Source organism: Pinus tabuliformis, chromosome 4_1 (assembly GCF_031772625.1).
Source record: "Pinus tabuliformis cultivar Carrire ecotype Pingquan chromosome 4_1, CPIR1, whole genome shotgun sequence".
Classification (NCBI taxonomy): domain Eukaryota; kingdom Viridiplantae; phylum Streptophyta; class Pinopsida; order Pinales; family Pinaceae; genus Pinus; species Pinus tabuliformis.
In genome coordinates this window covers 193,858,812-193,874,443 of record NC_142303.1, presented here as the reverse complement: position 1 = coordinate 193,874,443, position 15,632 = coordinate 193,858,812, and the positions used below count along the sequence as shown (strand labels likewise).

The 15,632-nt window shown below is 38.0% G+C and overlaps 2 pseudogenes; both read left to right on the top strand.

The window, feature by feature from the left end:
- Nucleotides 1-1,149: 1,149 nt before the first annotated feature.
- Nucleotides 1,150-1,773, top strand: LOC149174877 (protein FLX-like 2 pseudogene; annotated as a pseudogene).
- Nucleotides 1,774-1,864: 91 nt separating this feature from the next.
- LOC149174876 (serine/threonine-protein phosphatase 5 pseudogene) lies at nucleotides 1,865-11,768 on the top strand (annotated as a pseudogene).
- The last annotated feature ends 3,864 nt before the right edge of the window (nucleotides 11,769-15,632 follow it).

Genomic DNA, 15,632 nt, shown 5'->3' with positions numbered 1-15,632 from the left:
AAAGGAAGTTCAGGTATGTAAGAAGGCCATATGAGCATCAGGAAGAGTGTTTTATTAGTAGAAAAGAATTCGCTAATTCATGATGTAACATCTAAAAAATATTCTGTACAGGATGTGCAACTTTCCAAGAGTAGCCTGTGAGAGACAGAAAAGATCAAAGAGGGTTTAAATGACGTGGAAGTATTAGTTCGACAGGCAGGGGAAGACAAATCATCGTTTAATATTTCATTTGTTGGTCAATGGAAACCTGGCAGAAATGCCATCAAATGTAGTGATCAACCCTGTTCTGCTCCTGTGGTTTGGGATGCACATCAAGCTGGTTCCCTTGAGAAGTTGGCAGGTGGGGACATAAAATCAATTGAAGGAAGGGTTAAGTTGCCGACATCTTGTCTTCACGGTGATAGAGGTAATCTTACAGCCTTAAAAGAAACTCGAAATTTGGAAAATTTAACTTTGGGAAACAACAATCACCCTGTCACATCAGGACATTCTGATTCCACTGAGCTGGCTAATGTATCAATAACAGGGTTGCCCATAGTTGGTAGAGACATTTCTTGGCAGGAAGCATGTGGTCCTAGCTATTGTTCCTCTCCACCCAATGGCTCCTCAACATTGTTTTCAAGCGATTCAGTATCACCCACATGGAGTGTAGTTGACAGTCCTGGAAGAGAAAACTGCATAGAAGACGAGAGCTCAAAAATATTAGTGAAAGAAACATACAAAGGTGAAAAAGGACAACCAATGAAGATTGTCAAAGAAGTTCATGAAGAAGAGACTATGATTTCTGAAAACATAGTAAAAGATCATCATGTTGTCATGATGATAGGCATGATTGAGTCAACCATGGGAGATGTTGAGTTGATCAACCTGAAAAAGATACCTCAAGGAAGAAGACATGAAGCAGAAATTCACCTAGCAAAAGGCGGAAAAAAGGAAGAAGAGTTGACAATGACAAGAAGTCAACAACAGGATCAAGGAGAAGAAGAAAGAAGCTCTCATCAAGAAGCTAATGTATGGGAGAAGGAGCTAGAGTTACTGGAGAAATGGCTAAAAGCACCAGTACCTGATGAAGACTGCAAGATATCTTCCACATTTCTTCCTCAGTCCTTGTCACAATCGACTGGGAGAGGAATTTGTAGAGACAAAGAGATGGCTGGTAGAGGTTGCATGCCACCCCCTTTTGCTAGACACCTTCAACGCCTAGGCATGGGGCCTGAGATATATGGTCCAGCCATGGGACCTCCTGCAGGTCATCATCCCTTAGATATGTTACCACTGCCAGAAGTGTTGGAACATAAGCTTACAACACAAAGTATGGAGATGCAAAGGCCTGCAACAGGAAATCAAAGGTTAGCTGCAACACATGGAGCTTTGAGACAAGATCTTGTTATGTCTCAACATGAACTGGAGCAATTGCATTCGCATATTGCAGCTATGCGGAATGATAAGGATCAACAAATTAGAAGTTTTTTGGACAAAATTGCAAATATGGAGGCAGATCTCCGGGCTAGTGAATCTATCAAGGCAGAGTTGCAACAAGCTCGTTCTGATGTGCAGAGTCTTCAATCAGCTAGACAAGATTTAAATGAACAAGTGCAACAGCTAAATCAAGAATTGCAGCGAGCCCACGCAGAAGTTCAGCAGATTCCTGCTATGCATACAGAAGTAGAGAGCTTGAGGCAGGAGCTTCAACGTGGAAGGGCTGCATTTGAGTATGAAAAGACTGCAAGCAGTAAAGGAAGCAGAAGCAGAGGAAGAAGTTCACAACTGTGAACCAGGGCAAGGAAGCATTATTAGAATAGATGATGCGGAGGAAAAGCTTGAAAACTCTTTGAAGGAGTTAAATCAACACACTGAAGTGTTGATGAAAGAAGAAAGTCCAGAACAACAAGTTGAAATACTGTTGAAAGGAGACACACAGTCTGAATGTGTGAAACAGAGGAAGATGCAGCTGGACAGCAGCAACCAGCTAAAGCAGGAAGGAAGAATTAATGAAGAAGACCAGCAAGAAGATCTACTGGAAACAAAGATTGAGAACATAAGGGAACTGATGTTGAAGCAGACCAGAAGGCAAAGGCTGGCAGCATCAGAAAAGGTGATCAGTCAAGTACTAAAAGATTTTCAGCAGGTTAAGAGAATTTGTCCAAATGATCCTGATGCCACCAAAAAGCTTGAAGAGACCGAAACAACAGTAAAAAAAATTAGATTTATTGAGGCCATCTCAGTGAATGATCTTGAGAATCATTCTGTTGTTGATTCCATTGATTTTCATTCAATAAAGGTAGAACACCAACATAGAATAGAAGGAGAAAATGTAACATTGGAATTTATAAAGAAAATGATGGATGACTTCAAGAATCAGAAAAATATACATAGAAGGTATGCATTTCAAATATTATTGCAAGTAAAGGATTTGCTGGAGGTGATGCCATCGCTGGTTGACATCAATATTCCGAATGGAAAGCAATTCACTGTTTGTGGTGACATCCATGGTCAGTATTATGACCTTTTGAACATCTTTGAGATTAGTGGGCTTCCTTCGGAGGACAATCCTTATCTTTTTAATGGTGATTTTGTTGATCGAGGATCATTTTCAGTTGAAGTCATACTTGTGCTATTCGCATTCAAGTGTATGTGTCCAACTGAACTCTATCTTGCAAGAGGAAATCATGAAAGCAGGAGTATGAACAAGATTTATAGTTTTGAGGGCGAAGTCAAGTCCAAGTACAGTGAAAGAATGGTTGATCTTTTCGCTAAAGTGTTTTGTTTCTTGCCTTTGGCTCATGTCCTCAATGACAAGATTTTTGTTGTTCATGGTAGTCTTTTTAGTGTTGATGGTATAAGACTGGATGATATCAAAGAAATTGTTCGATTCCGAGAGCCACCTAAAGAGGGTCTGATGTGTGAAATACTTTGGAGTGATCTACAACCCTATAAAGGGGGTGGACCCAGCAAACGAGATGTTGGTTTATCTTTTGGAGAAGATGTGACCAAAAGGTTTTTCCAACAAAACAATCTTGAGCTGGTGGTCAGATCTCATGAAGTTAAAGAGGAAGGTTATGAAATTGAACATGATGGCAAACTTATTATGGTTTCCTCAGCTCCAAACTATTGTGACCAGGGAAGGAAGATGAAGCAGGAAGCAACTAACATGCAACCTAAACAGAGGAGCAGAGCATATGGACAACTCCAGGACAAAGTCTGGGATACAGGAGGAACTTTTTTTTCTTTCCTTTTTGAAAGCACATGATCAGGAGATCATGAATGTTTTCAAGTGTGAGAGTCTGATGCAGGAGCATCTAGACCTGGCCAGCAATGTGATGGGGTGGTCACATGTTGTGGCTAATGCAAGATTGGAGGAAGACTTAGTTGTTAAATTTGTATTAATTTCAATAAGGATAAGTAGTTAAGAGTGGTCTAATTAGGAATAAATGGCAAGTGATCATCCCTGTGTGGAGATCAAGCCAAGTGGTCTAGTTTGTTTAGATGAAGATAAGATTGAATTATAACTGTATAACTAATTCCTTCATGTGTGGAAAGAAGTAGTTAGATATGACATATGTATAACTTATTTTTGGATTTTCTGGAAGGAAGAGACAGCAGGGGGGAGACAGAGAAAAAAAAAGGACCAGAGGCACTTGTAAGCCTGCGGGCAGCGTAGAAATTCCAAGATCGTGTATGTTTCTTGCAGTATTGATTGGGGTCCTCTGGTTTTGATAGTTTTTATTGGGTTATCTTCTTCTAGTCTCCTTTGTTCAGAGAATGGCTCTGAAATGCCTGCCAAAGGGTTAGGGAAAACCTGAGTATGCAACGGATAATGGTTGACTCCCTAATGATGCACAGCATTGAAAACGCATGAGAATAATTCAAACAAGACCATTTTCGTTTAGGAAACACATCTCAGAGGGAGAAAATGCACACAGAGACCTTATAAAAAAGATAGACTCTCAATCCTAAGAAAAGGGCTCACAACCATAGAAGGATGAGAGAAGAAGTCTGGAGGAGGAATGCACAGTTGGCAGGATTTTTTTTTCTCGATGTTTCTTATTTTCTCACTAAGACTGAAATCGAATTTGTGTTTGATGGAAGAAACATTATTCCACTAAATTACCAGACAAATTGGTATAAATCTTTTAAAGGATTCTAGGACATACCCTGGTTTTAATTCAAAATATTTTGAAGTTGTGGTTGTCGGTAATCCAATTGTTTACAAAGGAATGTGGTTGGAACATGCATTGGTTATGCAGGCTATCCTGCCTCTCATGACGGAGTTTAAGATGGAAATTGGTATGAGTGTCGTGCAGCCTTAAGGTTGCACTAGCGGCGCCGGTAGAAAATACGCAGAGCTAGGGTTTGCAGCAGAAGATCAATGTTGGGTACCATGGAGAGGCGAGAGGGGGGGAGTTCCACTCCCTCTTATAGTCAGGCAGTCTCTAATCGATTCAAGAAACTACTGGGGGCTAAAACTAGGGTTTTAGGAAGAGGGAAACAGGAAAATAGAAGCTCACGGGTGCAGGAAGATACGCAGGAAGAAGTCATACGAGAGAAGTGAATAGGAGGAGATAATCAAAAGGCTGACACCAGAAATTTAACTGGACCATGTAAGCCTAGGGCAACCATCACACCCCGAGTGGTGTTAAGTGATCCAGTGCTACAATTGCATAGGGAACACATGGCGACTTATGTAGTTATTTGTAAATTCATGGGGTTATGGCCAACGGAGAAGGCTTTACATGCATGAATAAAGAATCATTGGAAACCTATGGGGGATATAGATCTGCACCTTGGATCTGAGGGTTTCTTCACTGTATTTTTTACAAACATAGAGGATGTAGACAGGGTGTTTGAAGGAGGGCCTTACTTCTATGTTGTTGCAGGCCTCTATATGCGGCCTTGGGTGATGAATTTTTTTCTAGAGCGGGATACATTCACTTCAGTCCCGGTATGGGTAAGGCTCTATTCCCTACTTCTAGATTATTGGCAGTCAGAATCATTAAAAGCCATAGGAAATAATTAGGGCATTTTTTAAAAATATCAGAGGACACAATGCGAGGAAAGTACACCTCCTTTGCCTGTATATTTGTAGATATATACCTTTCTGGAGCTCTACTAGATGAAATAATTCTAGAATTTTTCAATGAAGAATGGGTGCAAGCAGTGGACTACGAGCATGTTCCTTTCAGATGCCGCAAATGCCATGAACACGGGCATCTATTCAGAGACTGCCCCTTAAAAAAAATGGAAAGCAGAACTAAAGCAACCTCAGGGAAAGAAACTGAAAGCTTTAACAAAGTGGGGAGCAGAGGTAAAGGAGGGAGAAAGAACCAGAAGAAAGCCAGTGAGGAAAAGCAGTTTAGTCAGAATAGGTTCAAGGTATTAGAAGAAGAAGAGGAGCACGATAAAGCGAACCAGATACTGGAGGACAACCCTGCAGAGAAAGAAAAGGAAGATAGCATGGAGGATTTACCTGAAAACAACCAACAAAAGGAGGTTGTGCCGAAAACTATGGAACTTGACAGGGACCAAGAAATGACTCCGAGCGAGGTGGGAACAAAGGATCATGAACTGCAGGATATTGTAGATAGGGAGCATCTAGATCTGGAAAAGTTCCTGGAGCAGGGAACTACCAAAGGAATGGATTTTCTACCTCAAGAGGAGTTTAATAGAGTGCAACAGCTATTCCTATGGAGAGCTCGGGCAAAAGGTTTGGGGGTCAAAAGAAACCATGATAGTCAGAATAACAAAGGGGATAAAGCAATGAAGGCAACATCGGGACTACTCCTAGGAACCCAAGTAGGAAAAGAGGTAGGAGAAAGCAGAATGAGCTGCTTATAGAGTGTGGAAAACTCATGATCAATTCAGGTAAGATGAAAGACCTAACTAGTTACTCATTTACAAATCTTTCTTAATGAAGCTCACAACATGGAATATTAGGGGTCTAGGAAGTAAAAGGAAACAAAGAAATCTTAGCAATAGAATGAAAGAAGAAAAACCAGATATGATTTTCATCTAGGAAACAAAATGTTCAGTAGACAAAATAAGAGAGATACATAGCAAATGGCTTATCAAATATGAATATCTAGAAGTTAAAGCAGACAAAGCAGCAGGAGGAATTCTCACACTTTGGAACCCTCAGAAACTTGGTATCCTAGATGCTGAAGCATCCAGGAACTATTTATTAGTGGTCATCCAACCTTTGGGGGACAAGGAAGTTTATTTGCTCACAAATGTTTATGGTCCATAAAATCCAAAAGATAAACTCAGACTTCTAACCTCATTGGAGGAGTTAAGAGGAAGACATCCAGGTATCCCCTGGATTCTGGGAGGAGACTTCAATATGATCAGGTCTCTATCGAGAAAAAAAGGGGGGACCAGATCACTAGGCAGAGATTCTATAGCATTTTAGAATTTCATAAACAACATGAAGCTTGTAGATACAAAGACAAGTAATGGCATCTTTACCTGGAATAATAAGAGGGGAGGAGCGTCTCAAGTGGCCTCTAAACTTGACAGATTCATTATCTCAGAGGACCTCATCCTCACAGGCCATAACTTGGTAGCAATGATACTTCCTTTTGGAGGCTCGAACCACTGGCCTATTCAACTTGAAGCATCCTTTATAGGAACTCCAAGAAATAGACCTTTTAGGTTTGAAAACATTTGGCTTACCCATCCTGACTTCATCAGCAATATTGAAAGATGGTGGACAGAAGATACGCAAGTTCAGGGTACTAAAATGTTCCTTCTATCAGAGATTGAAACACGTCAAAAAAAGGCTTAAAGATTGGAATAAGAATGAATTTGGCAATATATTCGAAGCCAAAAAAGCAGCAGAACAGAAACTATAGGAAATTAACCAAACCCTCATTATAGAGGGCTTCACCGAGGAGAGTAAGGAACAAGCTGATTATGTTCAACAAGAATGGGAAGGCTTTTGTGAGCAAGAGGAGATTTTCTGGAAACAGAAATCAAGGGTACAATGGCTAAAGAAGGATAAAGTAATACAAGGTTTTTTCACAAATCTTCCATGGATCATAGGTCGCATAATAGGATTTCAAAAATCAAAGATAATCAAGGAAATCATCTCACTACACACCAAGAAATAGAAATTGTTCTGGTTCAGCATTTCCAAGGCATAGCCAAGGAGCCTCTCATAGACAGATCTCAATTTATCAAGGACTTCACAAAGCACATTCCTAAGCTAGTGACAAGAGAAGACAATTATAATCTTAACAGGCCAGTGAATGAAGAGGAAATCAACGAAGTCATCAAAGAAATGCAAAATGGGAAAGCTCCAGGTCCGGATGGTTTCAACGTTGACTTCTTCAAAGCATGCTGGGAAATAGTCAAGCAAGATATCCTCGATGTGGTGGAGGACTCAAGGAAAAACAAAACTGTTCTAAAGGCGCTCAACACCTCTTTCATAGCCCTGATTCCAAAGCAGGAGAATGCTATCACACCAGACAGATTTAGACCCATAGCATTATGCAACATGGTGTATAAAATTATTTCAAAAGTAATTGCGAACAGACTTAAGCCCCTACTCCCAACTCTAGTGTCTGAGGAGCAAACTGGATATGTGGAAGGCAGGAAAATTCTTAATAACATCATTCAAGCTCACAAGGTGGTTCACTCACTTAAGAGCAATAAGCAGGCAGGTATGATCATTCAGCTTGACCTAGAAAAGGCTTATGATAAGCTGAGCTGGGCTTACATCAAGGAAGTACTGATAGCATATGGCTTTGACCATAATTGGATAAGATGGGTAATGGCCCTTGTAACCACCCCAAGTTTTTCAATCTTGCTAAATGGCTCACCATCCAAGACCTTTAAGCCCTTGAGAGGACTCAGACAAGGAGATCTGCTCTCACCCTTCCTCTTTATTCTCATGATGGAAGGGCTAGGCAATGCAATTAAATATGCCAAAGGAGAAGGCAAAATCCAGGGTCTCAAACTCACTTTAAATGGGGATGCCTTGACCCATCAACAATTTGTGGACAACACCATGTTGTAGGGTACACCCATGATCAAGGAAGCTCAAGCCTTCAAACAAATCCTGAACGACTTTGCTTTGGCTGCGGGGACAAAGGTAAGCCTAAGCAAATCAAAAATTTTCTTTTTTAATATTGATATTGCTATTCAGAGAAACCTCACTAGAATTATAGGCTTCCAAAGAGATATGCTACCCTCCAGATACTTGGGAGTACCTCTAACAAACAAACCCCTTAGCAAGGCAGTTTGGGAACCGGTTACGAATAAACTACACGACAAAATCCGGAAATGGACTAACAGGTCTTTGAATATAGCATGACGGCTAGTGCTTACAAAATATATCCTACAAACTGTCCCCATCTTCATGCTCTCAGTCCTTCCAGCTCCTAAAGGAGTAATGCAACACATCAGAAATATCCAAATGGATTTTAACCCTAAACAAAGTCTTGGGGGCAAAACTATGGTGGAGATGGCTAAAAGAATCAGTTTCACCTTGGTCCAAAGTATGGAAATAGAAATATGCAAGAAATTGGCAAGAAAGGGATTACATTAGGATGTCTAGACTCATCAAAGGCTCCCACATTTGGAACAAAGCTTGGTAGAATAGGGCCATAGTTCATAAACATAGTTTCTGGGAGATCAGAGATGGAAACCTCATTTGGTTTTGGGAGGATAATTGGCAACAGGAACGTAAACTGTTAAAAGAAAAATTTGTCAATCTCAAGAATGAAATTGATGACAAAGGGTTAATCAAATTAAATGACTTTTGGGATAAGAAAAGAAGTGATGGAAAATGGAGAAAATGGAAGAACCTAGTTTATAGTGATGACTCCCCATTGAAAGCTCAGGCAAAATCTCTTACAATTATTTTGGAACAGAGAAAGATTTTGATATCAACATCTTTAGCTCAACTAAGATGGGGTAAAAACAATGTAGGCAACTTTAACCTCAAAGAGGTCAAGCGAATAGCCCTTGGGCTCGACTTCCCAAACCCTAATAAGGTATGGAAGGACCTATGGCAGAACCAAAACTGGATGAAAATTAAATTGTTCATGTGGTTAGTGCAACATAAAAAAATTCTGACTTGGGAAAACCTCAGGAAAAGAGGGGTTGCTGGTCCATCCAGATGCTAGCTATGTGAATTACAAGAAGAAACTATGGAACGCCTTCTCAACCTATGCCCACTCACCTCCACCTTATAGAATTGGGTGGCTACAATCTTTAGACAAACAGATAGGGACATTGGCAATATCACCAGTACTTTGAAGAATTGGAGGAAAAATTTCTCTACAAATGAAATAATCAACAAAGCGTGGGATTTGGTTCCAAGCTTTATAATCTCGGATGTCTGGAAGGAACGCAACAATGGAATCTTCAAGAACGGGATTGGGTCACCAGAGAGCATCATGACTTAGATCATTAGATAGATCAAAGAGACTGTAGGAACCCTTTTAGGACCTCCCTGATAACCAACCTCAAGATCAGGAGGAGAAGATACTTCTAAATACATGGGCTTTCCCCCAGGTACAAACAAGACAGTAAGTCATATAATAGCTGATAAGGAATTCTGGCAACCTCCACCTCAGGGTTTTATGAAATGCAATATAGATGGAGCCTCAAAAGGAAACCCTGGTATGGCTGGGTATGGAGGAGTCATAAGAGATGAAAGGGGTTTCATAAAAACCATCTTTCACTATCATTTGGGGAAGGCCACCAACAACATGGCAGAGCTCATGGCCATGGAACATTGCCTAGAAATCTTGAGGGACTCAAATTTACATAACATCATAATTGAAGCTAATTCCGAATTGATAATTAATTCAGTCAAGAAAATTGGCAACAGATCAACACCACACAAAGTGTCGAGACATTGGAGGTTACTGCAAGTCTATCAACATATTCAATCCCACCTGCAAAACATGAGAACCCTTAGTTTTTTTTGTGTGCGCAGAAAAACCAACAGATTAGCAGATATTTTGGCAAACAAAGGCGTGCTCTCTTCCAAAAGCAATATAATATATGACTGGATAGGGACTCCCCAAGGACATTTGAGGGAAGAATGCTCCAAACAAGTGACCTTAGACAGAGAGCTCTATTAGAGCAAGGAAAATAAGTAGGATGAAGACTGAGGGAGACAAAGGAATTTGGGTCCACAGGGGGAAGCAGTATATGGCAAAGTGCGAGCAGGAGGTCAGGGACCCCTCCAAAGTCTGCATTTGGCCTTCAGGCTGGAAATTGCTCCTGGAACTACATAAACTAATGGTTCTCAGGCCAGAAAATACAAACAGGATTAGGTGGGCCAAGGATACACTTATGGACCCTAATCACATAAATATTAGATTATGGACCCTGATTCATTGGGACATAGATTCAGATAAAAAGGAAGCAGTTTGGCGAAATCGCAGCAATCCCATGCATTGCGCATGCATAACAGCAAGAAAGCTAACAAGCAAACCAGACCCGAAATTACTTAAGCAGGATATTAATCCAGCTTCGGGTCCAAATCATTGGTTAAGCTCCATGCTAGTCGCAAGGCCTCATCGGGATCGCGCGCATATGGTGGATTTTAGGCAAGTAAAGTACTCGGAGGTTATCTCCCCAGATGGACTCGAAATGCTTGTTTAATATGGTTCATTGGGCTCATCGGGTCTGAGTTAGAGGTTAAGGGGTGAGCATGTTAGCCACCCGAAATGATTCTCGACCGTTAGATCTTTGGAGAAAGATCGCACGGTCTACGGAGGACTGTTTGTAATGTTTTGTGGGCCCTCAACGCATTGTTTGAGATATGGTCTCGATAACAAAGGCTTTGGTTGGCCTGTCATATAGGTGGGCCACACCTCCTTTGTCTTCATTGTACATTATGTAATCTTTTTAGTTAATTGAATAGAAGGACCCACTCTCGCTTAAAGAAAAAAATACTTTTGAAATAAATCTCAATTTTTTACTCCAATTATTATAAAAAATATTAAATAGGTATTGATAGAAGTTAAATTCCTACCATCTATTTATTAATTAATCATAATTAAATTAAAATTCCTAAAAACTTACTTCCAAAATAGACACATATATCTACCTAATAATAAAAAAAACCCAATCCATCATATATTCAAACACTCGTCATTTTTAATTGAAAAAATAGTGTGTGGAACATTTCTCAAGTGTACATAGTCCAGCCCAGAATTAAAGCATAAAACTTGGACCAAATTTCTACACCTAAACGTTAAACCACATCCCATAAACTAAATTCAAACACATTACCATCCTAATAAACTTATAATACCAATTAATCAGTCCCTTGCATTCTTATCTGTCTAGAAGTCTGAGCGGTTCAAACAAAAACTAAACTTTCTTCTAACTTTATTGCCTATAAATAGTTTCAACTTACCAACCAAATTAATAGCTATCAACTGCGTTGCCACCTCTAGTAAACTAACCGTTTTATTTCTAATGATTCGCATAACAGTAGTCTCGAACTTTGATGCCGTCCGTGTTGCTTACATTTGAGAACACGTTAGTCCCTTGTGCTCTTAAATATTCAAGAAAGAGTTGTTTCGCAAGCAAATTTAGCGGATGCTTGGCAGAAGAAACAGACGGTTGTTGAGTCCGTAAGCGTTATAGCTTGCGTTGCTCTTCTAATCGATCAGCAATTCTCCGGCATATCCAGAGTATGCGCCCTTTCCGAAGATGCCAACCTAGGTGGTGACTGCCTCCAGGGGAGCCAAAGCATCTCCTTGATAGTACCCCGTGTTGAACGGATTCGTGGCCGCCCCTGCTAAAATGGTCGCCATGTTTATTATCATGCCATCCACACCCACGTCTCCATTTGGTGGACTTAGCCGAGATTATCTCGATTGCAGGTTGTTAAAGTTTGTTGACGGCCCCATCCATCTCCGTTTAATACTTTCAATATTCCCACAACTTCACAACTCTCTTGATTTCCGGCACCCGCCCCACTCCGCTCCAAAAGCATGCAAGTGGTGGAAGACATGAACAAATGACATCATATAAATGTGGTCATATAAGACTGGTGGTTGTAAGGACTTCCGAATGGTAACCTTCAACTCATGTCAAACAACAGTAGAGATGCTATCCGCAATGCATCATCACTGTTAAATAGGAAACCACGACTATAACCCTGCTGGTGGTGTAATAGCAGGCTCTCACTTAGATGCCTCTTTTCGTTATTCTTTCATTTTTGAAAAGTTTTTTATATCTCATTTTTGAAAGTAAATTTAATAATAAAAACATTTTTTTACCTAAAAATATAAAAATAATTTTAATTATATTTTAAATTTCTACAAATTCTTAAATATAAATTAGTTGTCAATCTTTTGAAATTGTTGGTTCAAATCCTGTGTTAATTCTTTTCATAGAGAATGACTACTTTAATATGATGGACGTTATGTTATAGCCTGGTTGATTCGAAAACTTCAAATGAGCAATACAAAAATTCTTTATTTACTACCAAAACTAACTTAACTTGTAATAAGAGTAGTGAAGGCTCGAAGTGAGCAGATACCTCAATGCAAAAGTTCTCACTTGAAAATGGTAAGACCTTTGGGTACGTAAATAAAACAATAGATTTTATTTACTATGAAATGGACAAAAATAAGAGATTATGGATTCCTCAATGCAAAAGTTCTCACTTGAAAATGGTGAAAACCTTTGGGTGCGTAAATAAAACAAGAGTTTTTATTTACTATGAAATGGACAAAAACAAGATGTTTTATTTACGATGAAATGCATAAAAACAGAGAATTTCTTATATTAAATAATTTATTTATTTTTATTGCTTTGTAAGAGTTCTCACTTGAAAATGGTAAGACCTTTGGGTGTGTAAATAAAACAAGAGATTTTAACTATTAAAGAAAAGTAAAATATTTATGGATTTTTAATTGTAATATGCCAAGTCATTCTATAATACTCAATTTATTTTTGTTAGTTTGACTTAAGAAAGAAGGCATAAATTCAAGGAAACATTAAAAAAAAAAAAAAAAAATTGTTAATACATTGTTATATGACAAGGTTCTATGTGGTGATGGAATGCAAATCTTTTGTCTTGTAATAACAAACTCTTAACTTTGATTGGTATTTAAAATAGTGAAGTACTTAAATCATGTTTATCATATTGTTTAAAAAAATAAATTGTGAACTATAATTGCTTTAATTGATGGGTTTAAAATTTGTAAAAAACTTTATAGTAATTCAAATTAGTATAAAACTTATATACCAACACACTTTTTTATTGAAAACATAGGATTAGAGGTAAAATAATTAAGAAAAAAAACATATATATTTAAATAATTTAATAAATGTCTTACAAAATGAAGATAACTTATCAATTAAGTATTCAACAATGATATAAGATTTTCTTTTTATTTTTTACCTACTATTCTATATTTCTCTATGTGTGGGCCCTACTAATGACCCATATGATAGGATGTAGATTTCATCTACTCTGGATTGCCATGTTGGTTCCTCATTGAGGGTCTCTTTGGTAAGCACATCCTTTCCCTTATCAAAGGATGGTGTCTTAAAGGAATTGACGAAATCAGAGGATGGTGTCTTAAAAGAATTGACGAAGCATATGTCTGTATCACCAGTGGCGCCGTGACAATGGAGAATCTAGTTGTGTACACAAAGATTTCATTTGCTTCATGTGCAATTACGCTGCAAACATTTGGCTTTCTTTGTTAGAAAATTTCATCATTATAGTTCTGCAAGTTGACTAAATTTACTTCAAACGGATGCTTTTTGGAAGTAGTAACTTAAGAATTGACCTACTAATTTCAATGTGGAACATTTGAATACACTTATTTGTTGGAACTTGGAAAAGAATGAGAAAATAGGTAATTAGATGCCATAAAACTTGAGGTCACTTGATATCTGATATTGATAACTGGAGACTACTCAAAGATTAGTCCAAACTGCCAATGAAAGACTCATTGTCTGAAATACCCCATGTAAAATTGTTGTTAGAGAAGATCATGAATAGAAAACACAGAGACCATAGAATGTTCAAGATATTATTTTAAGACTACTTCCAACAGTGAGAAAAAAGACAAAAAAACATATACTACAATGAAATGTCGATTATGGAGCCTCTTGATTATGTCTTGACTCTACATTCTTCCATCTCCTTGCATTGATTCGAACTAAACAAAGTGTTTTTGAAATAGTCTCCGAGACAAATGAGAGGTGGTATACTGCAATTTTAAGATTTTGAATTTAAATTTGAAACTTAAAAAAAATTGCCCCATCACATTTAATATTTAAAATACCTTGCCAACTCACCATATCACTTACTCAACCATTTGGAAACTGTAGTGGTGATCCTAACGAAGATTACTTCAAAATAAGGGGTTGACAGAAAATGGATGACCAAAATATGGGAGGAGGAGAAGGCTGGAAAAGTGACAAGAATTCAATACCATATGTCATGCATACATATGGATAACATAGTATTACATGACTATTCATCCTGGTGGATAATGCTCATCGTTTTCCCACTACTTATCGTTAATAATAATCGATACATTGAAAAGATAGATTTGGAATCAATTCAAGAAAAACTATGACCTTAATAACTCTAGCCAATAGGAACTATAACCCATAGTAACTTAACCAATGAAAACTATTACCACAATTACTCTAGCTAACAAGAAATTTGATCAATGAATGAATAAGATGATTATAGGTTGTTTGTCATAATAGTTCTCTGATCAAGAAATTCCCTATAACTATGACTAATAAACATTGATTATAGTTCTTGTGATTCAATGTTCCTAACTACAAAGGAATTATTCCCTAGAACTATGACTGAAAAACAAAGGTCGTAGTTTAATTTCATAATCAAAGCTCTCACATCATAATTCTTGTGGTCATGATTCTTGTAAAATAAAGTAAAAATTCGTAATTGACAAGGGAACTATGAACAACAAAGGAATGATTCTAAGGTCATAGTTCATGAGGGTCAAATTTCTCGAGCTCATAGTTACTATGTGTCATAGTTCCTAAGGGTTAAAGTTCTCAAGTTCATAGTTCTTGTATGACATAGTTACTATGGTCATATTTCTTGTGGGTTGTATTTTCTATTGGTTAGAGATTCCAATGATAAGAAAGCTCATAAAATTTCTTCAATGAGAGTCAATGAAGTGCTTGTTGGAAAATGAGAGAGGGAGGGAAATATAAATAGAGAGAGAGAGACTAGAAAATCTATAAATGGAAATAGAGAGATAGAGAGTGTTGGGAATAAATTATTCATAATGGTATAAAAACAATTACATCCATACAATTCCATTCCATCAAATTCCACAATAATATGGTTTTCAAATTCCATAAACATATGGTTTTCAAATTGCACAAAACTAAGGTCTTCAAAGTTCACTTCAATATACATTGACACACATCACCAAATTGTGATGGAAGGTCAATATGGTGTACTTACTTACATTGTCTAATTATCCACTCAAATTTGAACTCTATATTGGAGTTTCCACATTCCACATTGATAGGGTTTTCAAATTCCAAAAATCTAGGGTTTTCATGTGCATTAAACTAAGGTCTTCAAATTTCATAATGATATTTCCTAATTTGGACATACACTTTGAGCCATGCCAAACAAGAAGCCTATCTTGGGC